Raw genomic sequence first — 21,882 nt, forward strand, 5'->3', positions numbered from 1 at the left:
ACATGAGATGACCCAAAGCTTAAAGCAAGACTACAGCAATACATTTCAGACTTCTGATTGAAGAAAATCTCCTCCAGTAAGTGCTGTGCACAGTGCATCCAGGGATAATCTGCATCAAATTCTCACTTTTTCAGTCAGAGTGAATGCACTCCTATTTTTAGGGGATTCCTGAATTAGATAAGAAACTACCCAACCTAGCCACATGGTCAAGGTCACAAACACTCCTTTGCCCCCTCTAATTGGCTATGCTTCTTTGTGGGTCTGTTTGTCTTTCACAGACAACCTCCCATTTTTAAGTTCTAAAGTGCTTCTCAGACTTTTAAGCCTTCACTAATGTTACTCCCACATTTTCTCTTTTGATTTTCTGAGCTGTTCAATAAAACCTTTACAGGTTGAGAAGTAACATTATCCCTGCTCTTCCTCTGCAGTACCAGGGTACAACACTGGAGAGTGAGGGCATGACATCGCATATTGCAAAGCTGGTCTTAGTGGAATTCAGCTGGGGAATGCGTGTTCTAAGTAAAGTGAAATGGAGAGTCCATTTTAGCCTTGCTCTCAATCCATTATAATCAAGGCTTATTGAACAGTACTATGTATAAGGTACTAACTACTCATCATAGGAAATAAAAGACAGGAGCTGAAATCAAGAGCCTGACTTAACCAACTGAGCCACCAAGGTGCCCCTCAGTGGACAATTAATAAATTGTGATTAAAAAATCCTTTTTTGGGGGCTCCTGGGTGGCTCAGTCGCTTAAGCAGCCGACTCCTGCATCCTAATGTTTATAGTAGCTATGGCCACAATAGCCAAAATATGGAAAGAGCCCAGATGTCCATCAACAGATGAATGGATACAGAAGATAAATAAGATGTAGAATATATATACAATGGCATATTACTCAGCCATCAAAAAGAACGAAATCTTGCCATTTGCAATGACGTGGATAGAACTAGAGGGTACTATGCTAAGCGAAATAAGTTAGTCAGAGAAAGACAAGTACCATATGATTTCACTCATATGTGGAATTTTTTTTTATTTAAAGATTTTATTTCTTTATTTGACAGAGAGAGACAAAGAGAGAGAAGGAACACAAGCAGGGGGAGTGGGAGAGGGAGAAGCAGGCTTCCTGCTGAGCAGGGAGCCCGATGTGGGGCTCAATCGCAGGACCCCGGGATCCTGACCCGAGCCGAAGGCAGACGCTTAATGACTGAGCCGCCCAGGCGCCCCTCACATGTGGAATTTAAGAAACAAAACAGATAAACACAGGGGAAGGGAAGGAAAAATAAGATGAAAACAGAGAGGGAGGCAAACCATAAGAGACTCTTAAATATAGGAAAAAAACTGACGGTTTCTTGAGGGGAGGTGGGGGGGATGGGGTAATTGGGTGATGAGCATTAAGGAGGGCACTTGATATAATGAGCACTGGGTGTTATATGCAACTGATGAATCACTAAATTCTACCCCTGAAACTAATACATTGTATGTTAACTAAATTGAATTTAAATTTTAAAAAAAGGAAAAAAAAGTTCATGTGACCTAGCCTGGTGGGGTTGGGCCTAGGGGTAGAGAGGAGAGTGTAGTGTGTGTATGTTAGAGATTTTGCTGAGACTATGGGTCCAGACGATTCTTTCCTTTTTTCTTTTTAAAAAGATTTTATTTATTTATTTGAGAGAGAGAAAGAGCGAGCACAAGCGGGAGGGTGGGGAGAGGCAAAGGGAGAGGAAGAAGCAGACTCCCCGCTGAGCAGGAAGCCCAGTGCATGGCTCCATCCCAGGATCCCGGGATCAAGACCTGAGCCAAAGGTAGACACTTAACTGAATGAACCACCCAGGCTACCCAAACGATCCAGAGGATTCTTGAAGAGGCTGAGTCTATAGTCTCCAGACACTGCCCACACGCCTCAAGAGCACCAGCTGTGCTCTATGGTTAGGTGGGAAAGCAAGTCTCCCACTTAGAGCAAAAGGAACAGGCATACCACACCGAGAGGGAGAATGTAAAACTGACACACAGCCCTTCACAACAGACCTCCTTCATGATCAATTATTTCCAAGGCTACAGGGTTTTCCTCAGAAAACTTTCATGGTATGTTTTTCAAAATTTTTGACTGTAACTCATAGTAAGAAATATTATTTATGATGTGACCTTGTATATACATAGTTATAAACATGTGTCCAGAGATCTAGAACTGAACCCAAAGTTTTGTGAACCAGTCCTCTTTTACTACATGTTATGCTCCCTGATATTTTCTACTCTATTTAATTAAAACAATCCTGGGCGCCTGGGTGGCTCAGTTGGTTGAGCGACTGCCTTCGGCTCAGGTCATGATCCTGGAGTCCCTGGATCGAGTCCCGCATCGGGCTCCCTGCTCGGCAGGGAGCCTGCTTCTGCCTCTGACCCTCCCCCCTCTCATGTGCTCTCTCTCTCTCTCTCTCTCTCATTCTCTCTGTCTCAAATAAATAAATAAATAAATCTTTAAAAAAAATAAATAAAAAAAAAATAAAACAATCCTGATAGTGACTCTCTCAAATGATTTCATGACTTCCCAATGGGTCTGGACCTGAATTTGAAAAATATAGCCTTAGGATACTTTTACATTTTTTATTAGAGAACTACATTTTTTGTATTTTGATTTAAGAATGGTTACTGCTAAAGGTAAGGACAACATTGTGGAGTATAAGGTAAGCTTTCCCCTTGACTGCTGTGGTGCAAGAACAGAATTCTCAAGCTTGTCCTAAGAGTCTGTGGTTCTAAAACTGATGGTTACCAGAGGAGAGGTGGGTGGGGGCATGGGTGACATAGGTGATGGGGATTAAGGAGTGAACTTGTTGTGATGAGCACTGTGTGATGTATGGAATTGTTGAATCACTATATTATACACCTGAACTAATATAACACTATGTTAACTATACTGGAATTAAAATGAAAAAAAAGGGGGGCTATGATTCTAGCAGAGATGGACAGCTACTAATATACCTTTGACTGAAGACCATACTCTATATGAGAGACTGATCCTCTTTGACCTGTGCACAAATGTAAAAGAATATTTATTCATTTGTTTACAATGATAAGGTGGAAATAATGTCAATAGAATTATTAAATAACCTGTGAAATATTCATACCAAAAATAGAGAAAAAACTGATTTTTTTTTTAAGATTTTATTTATTTTTTAGAGAGCAAGCGAGAGAGAAACAGCATGAGAGGGGAGAGGGTCAGAGGGAGAAGCAGGCTCCCCACTGAGCCGGGAGCCCGATGTGGGACTCGATCCCAGGACCCTGGGATCATGACCTGAGCCGAAGGCAGACGCTTAACCATCTGAGCCACCTAGGCGCCCTTTTTTTTTTTTTTTAAAGATTTTATTTATTTGACAGAGAGAGAGAGACAGTGAAGAGGGAACACAAGCAGGGGGAGTGGGAGAGGGAGAAGCAGGCTTCCCGCAGAGCAGGGAGCCCGATGCGGGGCTCAATCCCAGGACCTGGAATCATGACCTGAGCCGAAGGCAGACGCTTAACGACTGAGCCACCCAGGCGCCCGGAAAAAAACTGATTTAATCCAGTAGGAACACAAAGATCAGAGCAATGAATGATTCTCATTGGCTGGATCCTGGAGCAGGTGGGGGAATACATATCTGAATTCCAGGAGGAGAGGACAAATAGTGTATTGAAAAAGCATATCAATTATAATATATATTTATATCTGTAAAGCAAATATTAAAAGTTATCACTTTTTTTTTTCTGGTAACATAGACTACAAAAGAGCAGAGCTTGACAGTGTCCTCTTGGTTGCTGGGGAGATACAAAAGTACTAGCTCTCTAAATAGTTGGGGGAAGCCCCCTCCCAGAAGTTGTATTATAAATTTTAGGGAGTAGTTATAAGACATTCAAGTTTATCAGCAAGAAAGTATGGGTTGAAAAAAAAGTTGTGAAATGCTTATTTGGAGACCTAGAATAACCTTACGAAATTCACTTTTTCAAGAATGATTCATTGAAGGAAAATCAGTGGTATACATTTGGTTCTTACTGTCTTTTTCAGATAATATAATGAAAGTTCTCAACAAAGGCCAAAGAGGAAGGTTACTCTGTAGGTGAACTGAGTCATTAATACTGTATCAGTAAATTAACCACAGGCATCTCCCAATACATTGTAGTCCAGCTACAACCCATTAGTCGCTGTAAGGATAACAAGAATCACTATTAAGCTATCTGAATCGTTAATGATGTTACTGCAGTAGTTTGGGGAGTTGATCTTTAAAGGAATTTTAATGAAGACTGAAGATGATACCCACCAGCAAAACAAACAATCATAAAAACAAATTAAAAACCACTTTCCATTCCTGACCACAGGATCCTGGAGTACTGCTACTGCTTTTACCTGAGATGGTTCAGGTTTCTAGGCCATTTTATGCTAATAAGGGCAGAAAATGTAGAGCAGAACCATCGAAAAGAAACCATCAAAATCCAAACAAGACCCCAAGTCATTGTGAATTGACATAGCTTTGATTTTGAGAGTAAACTGTGAGGACACAACAGCAGTGGGCTTCAAAGAATGAGGTTGAAACCCTTAGTGCTTAATGGAGAGGATCACACCTGTATACAAGACACCTTGATTAAAAGCAAGTGTGCTGAAATACCCATGATGTGCACCTGGGTGTTTGAGAAATGAACAAAATGGGCTCTAATTTCTAGAGAAACAAGTGGTAGTGATTAGTGACAGGTAAAAACAAATGCCTGGTGAGAAAAACCTGGCTTTTCCTGTGCTGGAAGAAGTCCTAGGAAGAAGAGTGAGTTGAAAGGAAATCGAGTTGTAAAGATCCCACAAATGATAGTTAATGATTACTTCTTTGGCTGGTGGGTGGAACTGGGTTTTCTGACTCCCTAAAAAGGATGAAAGAAAGATAAAAAGACATTGTCTCAAGAATGATGTGACTGCCAGAGAATTTGTGGTATCTAAGGAAGGCTTGGAAAAAACCTCAGGAGGGCAGGAGCAGGTGGTGGTGAATTACAGAGGGACAAGGAGGTAGAATAGGGCTGTGTAGCTACATGATCTGGAGAAAATGAAAATAGATGACAAAACAATCTTTCTCTGGGTGAGAGAAGTCTGTCTAAATGTATTTGTCAGGCAGTAAGACATATGTGGGCAGCTTGGAATGTGTGTGTGCAAGACACACCCATTCTTTGCAGAGCACATGCTTAGAACACAGTGAGAATATTTATAAGGGCAGAGTGGTGGGAGTAAGAGGAGGAAGGGTTGCTCCATAGTAGGAGCTGGTGGAAAAATAAGGAAGAAGACAGCTAGGGAACCTCTTCCAAAGCTATATAAAGATTTGTACCTGGGGCACCTGGCTGGCTCTGTTGGAGCATATGACTTTTGATCTCAGGGTTGTGAGTTCAAGTCCCATTTTGGGTGTACAGAGTACTTAAAAAAAAAAAAGATTTGTAACTGAGAAGCCTGGGGAGCAGCCCTGATAATAGGCAGGAGTCTCCTCATTTGGCATGCTAAATGTAAAGTACATTTACTATACTTGCTTTTATCTGATTCTTTTAAAGAAATTTATTAATTTTGCATTCTGAAATTTACTGAATTCATTTATCAGTTCTAATAGATTTTTGGTGGAATTTTAGGGTTTTCTATATATAGTAACATGTCATCTGCAAACAGTGAAAGTTTTACTTCTTCTTTACCAATCTGGATGCCTTTTATTTATTTTTAAAGATTTTACCCATTTATTTGTCAGAGAGAGAGAGAGCGAGAGCGTGAGCGTACAAGCAGGGGGGAGCGGCAGGCAGAGGGAGAAGCAGGCTCCTGCTTGAGCAGGGAGCCCCATGTGGGACTTGATTCCAGGACTCCATGACCTGAGCTGAAGGCAGACACTTAATCGACTGAACCACCCAGGCATCCTGCCTTTTATTTCTTTCATCTGATTCTTCTTATAGCACTGGCAGCTGTTTGAAAAAGGCTCAAAAACATCTAAGAGGCGCCTAGGTGGCTCAGTCGTTAAGTGTCTGCCTTTGGCTCGGGTCATGATCCTGGGGTCCTGGGATCGAGCCCCGCATCGGGCTCCCTGCTCAGCGGGAAGCCTGCTTCTCCCTCTCCCATTCTCCCTGCTTGTGTTCCCTCTCTTGCTGCCTCTCTTTCTGTCAAATGAATAAATAAAATCTTAAAAAAAAAAAACCCCAAAACTCCCAAATATCTAAAAGTGATTGCTTGGAGGTTATGAAGGCTTTCCTAGGTGGGAACAAGGCAAAGAAAACCTATGAGTGGAGGGACAAGGGAAAAAAACCAGAGTGGGTTGAGCAGGTAGAAAAAGGAATCTCAGGTTTTCAGTGATATTAAGAAGGAGAAAAATTTAGATGGTTCCCACTGTCTTCCACAGAGCATGGGTTCTATAAATCTTTGTTGAATGAATGTTGCAGAGATGACTGGACAACATAAAAAGTTTGAGATCATGGTGTCAGTACCCTTTCTTTTCCTCAAAGTTCCTCTCAAAGCCAAGCCAGAGAGACTAATCAAACTAAATCTTCAGAGCTCAGGTCTAAAAACTACAGAGTCACCAGCTCATCTCATCACATCCACTCCACTTCCCCAGAGGTAGACCCTGAATGGTAGTTCAGGGCTAGCAGGGATGAGAACAGGTAACCATATAGTAGTTACAGGTGATTTCTTTGACCACAGGGGAGAGCTGCAAAATTTTGGAATTTAGCTAGTTTGTACAAGCACAGTAAGAGATAATATTACCGCGGTCAATGGTCCCCTGCATTTATGCTGCGTCCTGTGGCACTGTGGCCCGGCTCACAGGAAGGATACTGCTCTAAGGGCAGGTGTAGGAAGCTTGAAAATGTATCTCCTCCCTCCTGGGTTTGGGCTGGAGAAATTCAGCATGAGCAGCATCTGCACTTGAGGGTGAAAAATTTCAAGGTAGCTGACAACTGGTTCCAGGAAGCATGTGCCAAAAAGAGAGCCTCAGGGAAAGGTATGTACTTAACATAGAAGGTAACTACCCACAAGGGTATGGAAAACCAGCAGAACCAGGGTCTAAGAAATGCAAAATGCATAGCACAGACTCTAAGCTCACTGTGGACATCAACTTCAATCTCAAGATTTAAACAAAAGCCATCAAAAAGAGTTTTGCTTTAGGAATGCAGTGTCTCACGACATTGTTCTGGGAGCCCTGTTCATAGTCAGCCATTCTGTGGCCTAGCAGTAGCTTACAGCTTTTAGTTTTCATGTCTGCAGACCCTGAAAGGGTCTACCTAGTACCTCTGTGTCTTCCTCCATTCACCCTATTTATCCAGCACAGCAGCATTAGCTTCAGTTAGCCCAGGGAGACAGTCACCCCCAACTGCACAGGGCTCTTTTGGGGTTTCCAAGCTGCAGAAGGGCTAAACACTGAATAAAACTGTCTTCCTGAAATCTGCTCAAGAGAATAAGACATGACAGAGATCCTGTTTTTAATATTTACTGAAAGCCAACAAAACTCTAATATACATGAGAACAAAATTATGGCATGATCTTTAGCCTCTGGGGGCTTGGGATGAGTCTTCATGAAAAGCTACAGTGCTGGCTTCCCACCGAAGCAGAGCAACAGTTAAGAAATAGCACACTATCAGTGATTGGGTGGTGTGACTGCACTTAGCAAGAAGAGCTTTTCAGCAAGATGGAGAGGCACTCCTTGTTCTCTGCTGTGGGCCCCTGAAGCAGAGATTCAACCCCATTTAATAAACTTATTACACCTTAATTATCTTTATTTGTTTATTGATTCTATGAATATTTGCTGAGTGCAGCCTACTATGTGTCAGGCACAAATCAGGCACTTAATAACTTGGTAGAATGAACAAATGGAATCTCACTCAGCCTGTGAGAATGCAGTGTATATGCATGTGTAGGGGGCATGAGTGTAGGATTTTTAAAAAAAGGTGTTGCTTGAGCTAAATTTTGAAGTATGAGTGGGAGTTACCCGAGTGGCTAAGGAAAAAAAAAAAAGCATTCCAGGAAGAGGTAAAAGCACATGCCAAGGCATGTACTGCTATATGGGGACTCCATCATAGCTCAGATGGTATGAAGCCAGCCGGTTGCTGGATAGAAATAGACAAGGAAAACTGCCTTCATGTTATGAATCAGCCCAAAAAACTGGTTTGAGACAGTATGCTTAAAATAGTTGTTTAGAAGGGAATATGTATTTGGATTTCAGGAGGTTAAAAAAAAAAAAACAAAAAACCAGAGAATTGAATTTTCCGAGGCCAGGTAATAGGATAGCCCTGATTAAGTACCAGGGCTGACCAGTGAGCACACTACTTGGCCTTCGGACCCAACAAGAAACTCCTCTCCATAGCCTAAGAGCTGGTAGGTGGTGACTGTAGTGAATCACTGGGGCTTTCCCTCTGGGAGACCCATAAACTTGATTAAGAGACTCCAAAAAGAAAAAAAAATAGGAGAGAGAGTGATCCAGGCAGCCCATACACTGTTGTTTTAGTGAGAAGACCCCAGTAAGGTGAAATATTCCTCACTAATAGAAACATGTATGTAAAAGGGCTTTAACTACAACATGTTATCCAAATATAAGGTACTGTCATTATTATCATAAGAAGCTAAGAGTGTGGCCAGTTCATTCAAAGCAAATGGACAAAAGTAATTTTGGCAGGGCAATGGCAGGGGGATTAACAGTGGAGCTGCCAGAGGGGGCACAGAACAGCAGCTGTATTTCAATGATGACTGGGAAAAGGCATACTTACTCTACATTGACTCCTATAGATACTCTGTAAAACTGTAATTTCCCCTTACTTTTCTCTATAGTAAATGATTAGAGAAACCCAGACTGATTCTATGTGAACTCCTCAAGGGCAAACAACTGTCGTATTTATCTAGCATAATGCCTGGCAAGTAGGTAGCACTTAGTAAGTATCTATGAGTCTCTGAGGGGATTGCTAGGAGGGGAGGAAATTTGGAGAGGGATGTTATAATGGAAAAAATAATGTCTCCAGCTACAAATTGATGGTTTCTTGGTCCAAAGCTGGTAAGCAATTCCTGTCAGAACTTGGTCATTAAGATTGAGGGGTGGAGTGGATGATGATATTCCCATCAGAAATGAATAAATCAATTTGAGAAATGAAGATAGCAGAAATCAAGAGTACTGCTGGAGAAAAGCAGGTGGGACTAGAAGATAATAGATTCTGTAACTAAAGAGAAAGGAAACTATTTGCATAAATATGATCCACTTAGGAACAGGTGTACTGAAAAAAAGGGAGTGTGGGAAATGGGCTGGAGAAAGCCCTACTATTCATGTTTGAGGAAAAGGAAGCACTGTCAAAAATACTGCAAATGTAGGAGGAAGAAAACTGTAAGAATGTGATCAGAGAAGATGTGGAAGATTAAAGGCTAAAAAATCCTTAAGTAAAACCCAGATATATCCGTGTACCTGCAAGTGAAATTCTTTCCCCTTTTATTTTCCTTTGGAGAGAGCATTTTTTTGAGTAGATTAAGGCAACTATGTGACATCCTTCACATCCATTCTGGAATGATTTGACTTGTGTTGTGATTAGGGGAGAGTTAGACAGTATTCTTAAGATTTTTGTAATCTTTATGTTTACCCAAACCTGGACATCAAGGAGATGATACTCAAGGTCCAGTATGTGGGGAGCACCTGAACCCATCTAGCAATTCCTCCAGGGACATGAGAGGGTGTGATACCAAGAACCCTCAATGAAAAGACCCATGTAGAAAAAGACCCCAAGGACATATTCTGAATTGGAGCAAAGATCATATTTGCAGGCTTACTCTTTCTGATTTTCTTAAAAAACTATAAAACTATAATATATAAAAAACTATATATATATATGTATATATATATATATGTATCCATATCCCTATTTATTTTGGTGTGTTAAGTTGATGAAAGGGGTTTGAACTGAAAGGGGATTATAAACAACTCTGTAATGGGGAGGTGATTAACCAATATAAACCTTTGTCAGAATTTACTCCACTGAGGGAGCTGTGTATGACATGCCACACCCATGCTTCAGGCAGCCATTGAGTTAAATAGAAAAGCTAACAATTGGTAAATTAGGTTGTTTTGTTTTCTCACAAGCTTGATCTTTCCTAAGTAACCCCAGGAGCCCAGGGAAACCACTTCTATTATAGGAGGATGTCACTAGGTTTGGCTATGTGGAAGGATAAAAGGGGAACAGGAAAACTCAGAGTGGTTCTCTGGTGAATTACATTGCTGACTTCCCTCACCACTCCATTTTTGGACAAGAAACCAGAATCTCTCCTTGGTCCCAAATTTGCACCTTGGCATTCAGGTGGAATGAAAGCACTACCACAGCCAAGGGGGTGAGATAAGGGTGCATCACTGTATCAGGTGAAGAACCCTTTGCCCTCCCCAGACAATGGACTTCCAATAAGCCTTCTTTGGTTCTGCACCTGTTCAGCCCTCCTCCTCATCATACAGAAGCACTTTTTGGAAAAACTCCTGTGTGTTATCTGTGGACCAGTGTCTATGGTGCAGTATTCAGATGGCCACAAAGACACTGTGAATCACGCTTCCTAAAAGTGACCCTGTCTCTCCCTCTGCTCCCTCAAGGATTCTGCAAGCTGGGAGGGTGGTCTTAAAAGACCATCCTCTGAAGTGTTCCTCTTGTTTCCCAGAGCAAGTCCTATCAAAGACCACACCCAAAGGCCTCTTCCAGACCCAATTAAGTCCAGAGACACCCAGAGGCATCATTACAGTGGGGTTGCCAGTGAAGGAAGCCACACCCTGAAATCTGGGGATTCAGTGGATATCAGTTCCTGCAGCAGTCTCATCCCCAATTAAACTGTCCTCATTCACTTATTTAATCGTCACATTTACTGATCGTATACAAAGCCCTATGTTTAGTATCTTAATGCAACTTAACAAATATACATTCTTGCTTCTGGCTCTCCTTGATAATTTTTTTCCCAAATAAACTTCAAAAAACAGATTTCATGATTCCAAGCTTTGTGAACTTGGACAAACTGCTAAACTTCTCTGAGTCTAAAGTGCCTAATGTTTAAAAGGGATAATTTCATAATGCTGTTGTTAAGGATTATATGAGATGTTAAATATCCCTGGCATGGTACTTGGCATATGGGTGCTCAGTAATCCTACATATCCTTTTTTCCTTCCTTCAGAGGACTTTCTCTTCCAGGACCTGCCAGCATCAATTATTCCACCTGATCTTAACGGCTTGCTTGTGGATAGTCAAGCCCAGGGCCCCAAGTCTCCTATCTTTGCTTCAGAGGCCTCACTGGTCCTCCCTTCCCTTAACGCCCTTTGCTCTAATAGAAGTTCCTGCCTCCACAAAAATCCAGCTTGGAGACAACCTGGGCTACCACGGAGAATAAAATTTCTAATGGGGTGGGGGTTGGAATGGACAAAGGCAGCAGTCCCGCAGGGCCCCAGCCTCTCGACCACCTTGGAGGGACGCAATTTAGGGCACACTGAGCCCTAGAAAGGTCAAGGCCAAAGTCCTGTGGGCATATGGGGAGTTACTCCTGGCCTAGATCCCGTGGCAGGCTCCTCTCCTTCCTGTCAGAGGTTCCTTCCAGTCAGCTCTAGGGCACAGTCTAAAGTATTCCTTTATACAGGGGTCCTCTGTGGGGTCCATCTCCACCGCGCAGGCTCCCGAGGCTCCGCTATGTTCTCAAACGGCCTTCCATTGAGACAACACCAGAGACCACCCTTGCCCTCCGGTACTTATACAGACGGTCTCTCTGCGGGGACAGTGCCTCCACACTGCGCCTCCCCATGGCAGCAAATGCAGAGAGAGCCCTGGGAGTCTCCATTCACACAGGGGTCCTCCTTGGGGGCGGCTCCCCGCACCGCCTCCGGGACTCTCCCAAGGGGCAGAGGCAGGGACACTTGGGGGTTTATCCCCGTACTCAAGGACTCCCTTAGGGGCGGCTCCCACACAACACCTCAGAGTCCCCAAAGGGTTGTCCGAGGCCCGCAGACCCGTCCCTTAGGGTGCCTGCCGGGTCCCCGCCGCCCCCGCCCCCGCTTACCGGGACCGTCAGGGTGCGGGACGCGGGTCCGGGACTGGCGGACTCTACACCGCGAACCCCGCGCCGCCCATGGCCGCTCGGTAGCCGGCGTGCTGGGGCCGAGCGCCGGGAGCAGGCGGCGCGGGCGGTGCAGCAGGCTGAGGCGGCAGCGGCGGCGGCGCGCGCGCCCCAAGCACACCCACCCTCCGCACCCCCCGCCCCGCGCGGCTGCGGCGCGTGCGCCCGCGCGAGGCGACCTCCGCGGGCCGGTGGGCGCGCGCCCCGCCCCGCCCTCCTGCGCCTCGCGGCGCGGCCCTCTGGGCTCGGCTGGCGACCTCGCGTGGCCCTGAGGCGCTGGGGGACCGCAGGAGGGCGGCGGCCGGCTCCGACGACGTGTGGGTCCGGGAGGCAGTGGGCGCCCCGGACCAGCGCCCGGCTCTGCGGGGTCTGCCGGGTCTTCTCGGCGGTCGGGCCGCCAGCGACAAGGTCAGTGCCCGCCCGGAGGAGGCGTCCCGAGAGGGGGCTCCGCGGCGGCTCTCGGCTCCCGCCCGCCGAGGCGAAGCGTCCTGCCACCCGCACCTGCCTGAGGAGGTGAGAATGACTCATCCAAGCGGCCTCGGCCCGAGCCCTTCCCTCTCTCGCCAAACCCAGGTGCCCCGTCAAGGCCTCCGGGCGGACGACCCGCGCGTTAGGGCCCTCACCTTCGCAGTACCCCGCTGCGGAGTGTCCAAATGAGCCGTCGCAAAGTGCTCTGCTGGCCCAACTGTTCCTGTGCGCTGTTTTCTGCGGTTATTGGCCCTCCATCTCCAGCAGCAAAGCTGTACCTTGATATGACCCACTCTTTGCTGCTGCAGCCTCATCCCTCAGACTATCTGAATAGCCAGCATGTAAGCGGGCCAGCACATGCATTACACCAAACTGCATCCTCTGAAGAGGGCAAGAAAAAGATCAAGTCATAAAGTACCTAACAACTAATTATAAAGAAATAACTGAAGATACGCAAATGAAAGAACCGTTTGTAATTTCGTTTACATTTTTAACATACCTTCATTTTCTTGTGCATTCAAATACATATCTCAAATACAGTTCACATCATCATTTTTTGAGCATCTAGTATTTGTTACACCCTGTATTAAGCGGGTAGTAGGGGATAAAAAAAAAAGGAAACTCATTTTATCCTTAACATCATGGAACTTGCCAATAGGGAATATAAGATCAATATAGTACTACATGTTGCTATAACTTTTTTAAAAAATTCAATTTAATTAACATATACTGTGTTCATTTCTGAGGTATAATTTAGTGATTCATCAGTTGAAGTGATGAGCGCTGGGTGTTGTATGCTATTACTTCTAAACAAAGTACCAGGTACTATTCTAAAAACTTTAAATATATTAAGTCATGAATTTTTATACCATTCCTTTGAGGGACTGTATTTTGCTGGTGATGAAAATTAAGCGCAGGTCATGTAGCTAATATGTGGTGGAGGTGAGATTGAAATCCTTAAATTCTGACTTCAGACCCCAAGTTCCTATTTTACTGTACTGCCATTGAGAAAGAAAAGGATACTAGCACGAATCTATGGAATTTTAAAATTAGTACTTATTTCTCAGGAACCACTATCTCTCCCTCCCTCCCCCCGCTTGTGAAAGTAACACAAAAGAGCAGACAGCTTTCTATTAGCCTGGAAGCCCCTACCCTTCTTAAGAATTACATCATATCAGCAGTTTCACAGATAGAATTCTCTGAACTGTTTTCAGTAAGTGTTTTATTTCCATCCTGTTTGACAGGATATATGGAAGAAAAGGCTATAATAATATCACCGTAGAAGTATCTGGTGTTTAATTCCTTCCTTCATTCAAAAATAAAAATGTGTATTGTCCACCTATAGTATGTCAGGCATTGTGCTGAGAACTAGAAGGGGTGCAAATAAGATTAAGACACAGTACTTTCCCTCAAGGAGTTGTAATCTCACAGAGGAAGCAAGCATTGACAGAGAACCATAATGTAAAACAGAAAATGAGTTTTGCTCAATAGAGGAATGAAATGCAATGGTAATTCCAAGGAGGAGAGAGACAGATTACTTCATGAAGGGAGGAGCTTGGGTTAAGGAAAACACATAATTGTCATTTAACTTATCGTTGATATTTAAAAAAATTTTTTTTAAAGATTTTATTTATTTGCGAGAGAGAGAATGAGAGACAGAGAGCATGAGAGGGAGGAGGGTCAGAGGGAGAAGCAGACTCCCTGCCGAGCAGGGAGCCCGATGCGGGACTCGATCCCGGGACTCCAGGATCATGACCTGAGCCGAAGGCAGTCGCTTAACCAACTGAGCCACCCAGGCGCCCTCATTGATATTTAAGTGCTATAAACAGTATGAGAATTTTTCAAATTCCCTTATTTCTTAAAAATTACATGCAAAGTTCTTATGTTCAGAAAAGACAGCTTATTACTGTAAGGATTGTTTCGGGTATGGAGAGGTTAGTAAGTGCACACTTTTTGAAGATGGTTTACCTTATCTCTCCTAGTGAGGGGCACAGAATAGAATGATGATGCACAAGATAGGATTTCAAGGTTAAAGGAATAGCAAAAGAAGTAAGGTGGTTTGCATTTCCCTGATGATTAGTGATGTTAAACATCTTTTCATGTGTCTGTTGGCCTTCTGTATGTCTTCTTTGGAAAAATGTCTATTCAGGTCCTCTGCCCATTGTAAATCAGATAATTATTATTATTTTTGGGGTGTATTAGAAGCTCTTTATATGTTTTGGATATTAAGCCTTTCAGATATATCATTTGCAAGTATCTTCTCCCATTTAGTAGGTTGCCTTTTTATGTTGTTGATGGCTTCCTTTGCCATGCAAAAGCTTTTATTTTGGTGCAGTCCCAATAGTTTATTTTTGCTTTTGTTTCTCTTGCCTGAGAAGACATACCCATAAATATGTTGCTAAGACTAATGTCCAAGAGATTACTGCCTATGTTTTCTTTTAGGACTTTGATGGTTTCAAGTCTCACATTTAGATCTTTAATACATTTTGAGTTTATTTTTGTGTATAGTGTAAGAAAGTGGTCCAGTTTCATGCTTTGAGAGATCACCTAATACCAGTCAAACTGACTAGTGTCCAAAATACAAGAAATAACAAATGTTGGCAAGGATGTAGAGAAAGGGGAACCCTCATAAACTGTTGGTGGGAATGTGTATTGGTGCAACCACTGTGGAAAACAGTATGGAGGCGCCTCAAAAAACTAAAAATAGAAATACCATATGATCCAGTAATTCCATTGCTGGGTATTTACCCAAAGAAAACAAAAACACTAATTTAAAAAGGTATATATGCACCCCTATATTTATTGCAACATTATTTACAATAGCCAAGAAATGGAAGCAATCCAAGTGCCCATTGGTAGATGAATGGATAAAGAAGATGTAGCGTGTGTACACACACACACACACACACACACACGAATATTATTCAGCCATAAAAAAGAATGAAATCTTGTCATTTGTGACAACATGGATATACCTAGAGGGTATTCTTAAGTCAAATAAGTCAGAGAAAGACAGATACCTTATGATTTCACTCATACGTGGAATCTCAAAAACAAAATGAGAGACGAAACAATAAACAGACAAACAAAAACAGACTTGTAAATACAGAGAACAAATTGGTGGTTGCCAGAGGGGAGGTGGGATGAGTAAAATAGGTGAAGGGATTAAGAGGTACACACTTCCAGTAATAAATAAATGGTGGAGATTAAAAGTATAGCGTGGGGAATATAGTCACTAACATTGTAGTAACATTGTATGGTGACAGATGGTGACTACACTTATTGTGGCAAGCACTGAGTAATGTATAGAATTGTCAAATCACTATGTGGTACACCTGAAACTAATATTATACGTTAACAGTACTTCAATAATAAATATATATTTAAAAAAAAGAAAAAGCAAAGTGGGAGGGAACAATGTATGTCTGGGGGCAGCCAGGACTGTGACAAGACCGGGTCAAGGGTTGCTGGAGAGTAGCCTGTACCACACAGAACTGCTCTTGCAAGATAGAAATTGTGTTTTCAACTGTTTTTTTTCCCCTTGTCTTTTAATTATGACAAACATATGCCACAAATATTCTGGGATGGTCTGAGTTCAGAAATTTGATGCCATTATGCCCATAAGTTCTTGTCATTAAGATTGACAAATATTGGTCAGTATATTCATGTTAGTGTCTGGAAAGTAGAGATCATTTTATATTCAACACACTTTTTAAAAGATTTTATTTATTTATTTGAGAGAGAGTGAGTACGAGGAGGGAGAGGAGCAGAGGGACAAGCACACTCCCCGCTGAGTGCAGAAGTTGACACAGGGCTCGATACCAGGATCCTGAGATCATGACCTGAGTCAAAGTCAGATGCTTAACCGACTGAGCCACCTAGGTACCCCTCAACAAATGTTTAATAAATAAGGAGTTTGTAAAGGCAGAGAGAGGCTATTTGATAAAGACCTCTAAATAGTTAGATGTTTTAATATGGTAGGTAATAGGGAGCCCATACAAGTTTTTGAGCAGGTAGTTGCATGTTAAAGACCAACCTAAGCATTTAGAAGTGTTATCTTTTAGATAAAGGACTGAATGCAAGTGCATATATCTTCTGTCAGTAGTTCAAACAAAATGTTACTTTTTTTTTTTTTAAGATTTATTTATTTATCCGAGAGAGAGAGAGCACAAGTGGGAGAGGCAGGGAGAGGGAGAGAGAATCTCAAGTAGACTCCTTGAGGATGGCGGAGCCTGATTGGGGGGCCTCAGTCTCACAACCCTGAGATCACTACCTGAGTTGAAACCAGGAGTTGGATGCTTAACTTACTGCACCACCCAGGCACCCCAGTTCTAACAAAATTTTAAAATATAAACATGAGAATGAGTGTATTTTCTCTTAGGCCTTAGATAAAAATCTGTTGGGATATTGAGAAGACTGTGAGGGGAAAAAGTAATCAGAATGCCACTGAATCCTCTTTTGTACTTTTCATATTTTGATGGTGACCTCCAGTGGAAGGTAATCAGTGCACCCTCTTTGCTTACAGTACACATCTCTTGGGGCAACTACCTAGCACACAATTGCCCTTTGCTGTGAGTGGCTCTAGAGCATAAGGATAAGATCTTAGTGGCCTTCTCAGACTTAGGCAACTCAACCCCTGGCTGCTGCCATTTGATCCAGAGGTAGACACCCAATGTAAATTGGTGCTGTCATAGTCTCTCCCAAATTTGAAACTCAGAACAAAGCAGTACATAGTAATTCTATGTTTAACTTTTTGAGGAACTGGCAAACTGTTTTCCACAGTGGCTGAACCATTTTATATTCCCACCAAATTGTATGAGAATTCCCATTTTTCTATACCCTCACCAACACCTGTTCTTTTTCTTTTCTTGTTTTAGACATTGTAGTGGATATAAGTGGTACCTCAGGGTGGTTTTGATCTCCCTAGTGGCTAATGGTGTTGAACATGTTTTTCATGTGCTTGTTGGCCATTCTATGTCATCTTCAGAGAAATGCCTATTCAAGTTATTTGCCCAGTTTTTGTTTGCTTTTTGTTATTGTTGTTGTTGAGTTGTAAGAACTCTATTTTGGATACTAGATTGTTATCATATATTTGATTTGTAAATATTTCTCATTCTATATATTGTGAATGTACTGTATACCACTGGATTGTTCTCTTAAAATGGTTAAATTTGTGTTATATGAATTCCCCCACAATTAAACAAAACAAAAACAAAACCAAAAATCAGAACAAAAGAACCAAGCAGCAAGAGCTTGGGAATTGCTAGACTTGAGTTAGGTGTTCTGAAGAGAAGACCCGCCCACTGTTGCTGCTGTGACCCCAGGCCTGTGTTGGTCAGTCCTTGCTCTTCCTGCATCTTGGTTGTTTTCTTCTTTCCATTTCTTTTACTTAGGCTTCAGCCAGTCAATTGAGGGATATTAGGGCTGTTTCTGGTTTTTGGTGATTATGAATGAAGTAACTAGAAATATTTATATACAGATTTTTGTGTGATGAGTTTTCTTTTCTTTTCTTTTTTTTTTTAAAGATTTTATTTATTTATTTGGCAGAGAGATAGCGAGAGCAGGAACACAAGCAGGGGGAGTGGGAGAGGGAGAAGCAGGCTTCCTGCCGAGCAGGGAGCCTGATGTGGGACTCGATCCCAGGACCCTGGGATCATGACCTGAGCCGAAGGCAGACGCTTAACGACTGAGCCACCCAGGCGCCCCTGTGTGATGAGTTTTCATTTCACTTTTGCAAGTACCCAGGTATATGATTGCTTGGTGGTATGTTAATTGTATGTTTGACTTTATAAGGAACCTACAAAGTGTTTTCCAAAATGGGTGTATCTTTTTGCATTCCCATCAGCAATGTACGTGTGCTCCAGTTGTTCCACATCCTCTCCAGTACTTGGTAGTGTCAGGTTTTTGTTTTGTTTTTAGCCATTATATTTTGGTATCTCATTGATTTCACTGGATTTTCTTTAAAGATTTTATTTATTTATTTGAGAGAGAGAGAGAGAGAACACAAGCAGGTGGAGCAGTGGAGGGAGAGGGAGAAGCAGGCTGCCCGCTGAGCAGAGAGCTCGTAATTCTTTGAATTACCTTTGCACCTATGTCAAAACTCAATAGGCCATTTTTGCGTGGGTCTATTTCTGGACTCTCTATTCTGCTTTATTGATCTATGTCTTCATCCTTTTGTCCTTACCACATTGCCATCTTTATTAGTATAACTTTATAGTAAATCTTAAAACTGGGTGGTGTGAGTCCTTCAACTTTATTCTTTTTTTTTTTTTTTAAGATTTTATTTATTTATTTGAGAGAGAGAGAGAATGAGAGACAGAGAGCATGAGAGGGAGGAGGGCCAGAGGGAGAAGCAGACTCCCTCCAAGCAGGGAGCCCGATGCGGGACTCGATCCCGGGACTCCAGGATCATGACCTGAGCCGAAGGCAGTTGCTTAACCAACTGAGCCACCCAGGCACCCTTTGTTCTTTTTTTTTTTTAAGATTTTATTTATTTATTTGACACAGACAGAGAGAGAGAGCACAAGCTGGTGGAGCAGGCTCCCCACTGAGCAAGGAGCCCGATACAGGGCTCAATCCCAGGACCCTGGGATCATGACTTGAGCTGAAGGCAGCAGCTTAACTGACTATGCCACCTAGGTGCCCCAACTTTACTCTTTTTCAAAATGGTTTTGGATATTCTAGTTCCTTTGCCTTTCCATATACATTTTAGAGTCAGCTTGTTGATTTGTACAAAAAATCCTTTTGGAGTTTTAATTGGAATTTTGTTAAATCTTTAGATTAGTTTGGGGAAAATTGTCATCTTAACAACATTAACTCTTACAAACCCACGAGCATGGTATATCTCTTTATTTAGGTTTCCTCTGATTTCTTTTATTGGTGTTTTAGATCCTGCACATATTTTGTTATGCTTAAGTATTTCATGTTTTTTGTGCAGTTTTCATAATTTCAACTTCTGATTATTCATTGCTAGTAGAGGGACATACAGTTGGTTTTTATTATGTTTGTATCCTGTGACCTTGATAAACTCATATGTTAGTTCTAGGAGATTTTTTTTTTTTTGGATAGATTCCTTGAGATTTTTCATGTAGACAATCATGTGAAAAAATAAAATAAATAAAATATTAAAAAAAATAAAACTGTTTCTTTTCACAGACTGAGCCACCCAGGCACCCTATTTTATTTCCAATATTAGTAATATGTGTCTTTGTCCCGACTCTTGGTCATTCTGGGTAGAGGTTTGTCAATTTTATTGATTATTTCAAAGAATCAGCTTTTGTTTTCTTTGATTTTTCTCTATTGTTTTTCAATTTCTAATTTTATTATAAAATACTCCTGGGGCAACCTGGGTGGCTCAGTCGGTTAAGCATCTGCCTTCAGCTGAGGTCATGATCCCAGGGTCCTGGGATCAAGTCCCGTGTTGGGTTTCCTGCTCAGCAGGGAGTTTGCTTCTCCCTCTGCCCCTCTCCCTGCTTGTGTGTTCTCTTTATCTCTCTCCCTCAAATAAATAAATAAAATCTTTAAAAAAAACCTGCTCTTACCTTTATTATTTTCTTCCTTTTGTTTTCTTTGGGTTTAGTTTGCTCTTCTGGTTTTAGTTTAAGGTGGAAACTTAGATTTTTGTTTTGAGACATTTCTTCTTCCTTTTATGATTTTAAATTGAGATCTAATTCACATACCATAAAACCCACCTTTAAAAATGCAGTTCAGTGGTTTTAGTATATTCACATTGTTGTGTAATGGTCACCACTATTTAATTTCAGAACATTCTTCTTTATTAACGTAAATATCTCCAAGTTTTGATATGTTGTATTTTCACTCAGTTCAAAAATATTTTCTCATTTCCCTTGAGATTTATGCTCTGGTGCATGAGTGATTTGTAGTATCTTGTTTAATTTCCATCTATTTTAGGATTTTCCCAGATACTTTTCTGTTATTGATTTCCATTTTATTTCATTAAGGTCCAAGAACAGACTCTGTATGATTTCAATTCCTTTAAATTCATTATAGTTGATTTTATGGCCTAGAAATATGAAATATAGTCTATCATGGTGAATCTTTCAAGTGCTCTTTTTTTTTTTTTTTTCCCTGAGAGAGTGTGTGTGCATATGTGCACGAATCAGGGTGGGGGTTGGGGTGGGGCAGAGGAAAAGGGAGAGAGAGAATCCTAAGCAGGTTCCACGCGCAGCACTGAGCTTGACTTGGGGCTCAATCTCACAACCCTGAGATCATGACCTGAGCTGAAATCGAGTCAGAAGCCCAACGACTGAGCCACCCAGGCACCCCTCAAGTGCTCTTTAAAAGAATTTTGTTAGCTGCCGTACTCTATAAATGTCATTTGGGTCAAGTTGGTTGATAGTGTTCTTCAGGTCTTCTATATCCTTACTGATTTTTTATTTACTTGTTCTATTGATTACTGAGAGAGCAGTGTTTAAGCTTTCAGATATACTTACGAATTTGACTTCTAGTAATACTAGTTTTTGCTCCATGTGTTTTGAACATCTTCTATTAGGTACGTACACCTTTAGGATTGTGATGCTACCTTTGTGAATTAACCCTTTTATCATTACATAATGTGGCTCTTTTTCCTGGTAATGATCCTTGTTCTGAAGTCTAATATTAATATAGGCACTCCAGATTTCTTTTAATTAGTTTCCAATGGTATTTATTTTTCCATCTTTTAACTCTATTTATATCTTGTTATTTAAAGTGGATTTCCTATAGATAGCATATAGTTGGGTATTATTTTTATTTAGTCTGACAATGTCTACTGTTTAATTGGTGTGTTTATACTATTTATATTTAACATAGTTATTGATATATAGATTTAGGTCTCTTCCTCTCCATGTTCCTTATTCAGTCATCCAGCAATTGTTTTGAACTCCTTTATTGAGAATTAATTTACATACCTGAATCCACTTAAGTGTACAATTCAGTGATTATTTTTTTAAAGATTTTATTTATTTTTTGACAGAGAGAGAGACAGCGAGAGAGGGAACACAAGCAGGGGGAGTGGGAGAGGGAGAAGCAGGCTTCCCACTGAGCAGGGAGCCAGATGCGGGGCTTGATTCCAAGACCCTGGGATCATGACCTGAGCCGAAGGCAGATGCCTAACAACTGAGCCACCCAGGTGCCCCCAATTCCGTGATTTTTAATACATGTATAGAGTTTTGTAACCATCACCACAGTTCAGTTTTAGAATAATTTTACCATCACAGAAAGATCCCTCTTGCCCATATACAGTTACTCCTCATTCCTAACCCCAGTCATCCATGAATCTACTTTCTGTCTGTGTAGATTTACTTTTTCTGGACATTTCATATAAATGGAATTATACAATATA

The 21,882-nt window shown here is 41.8% G+C and overlaps 1 protein-coding gene across 1 annotated transcript in view; it reads right to left on the bottom strand.

The window, feature by feature from the left end:
- The window catches only part of PHF24 (PHD finger protein 24), a 97,768-nt gene that overhangs the window by 7,452 nt on the left and 68,434 nt on the right, over window positions 1-21,882 (bottom strand). The gene's annotated exons all lie outside the window — the stretch shown is intronic.

Source organism: Mirounga leonina, unplaced genomic scaffold (assembly GCF_011800145.1).
Source record: "Mirounga leonina isolate KUSES-001 unplaced genomic scaffold, KU_Mleo_1.0 Mir_170, whole genome shotgun sequence".
NCBI lineage: Eukaryota > Metazoa > Chordata > Mammalia > Carnivora > Phocidae > Mirounga > Mirounga leonina.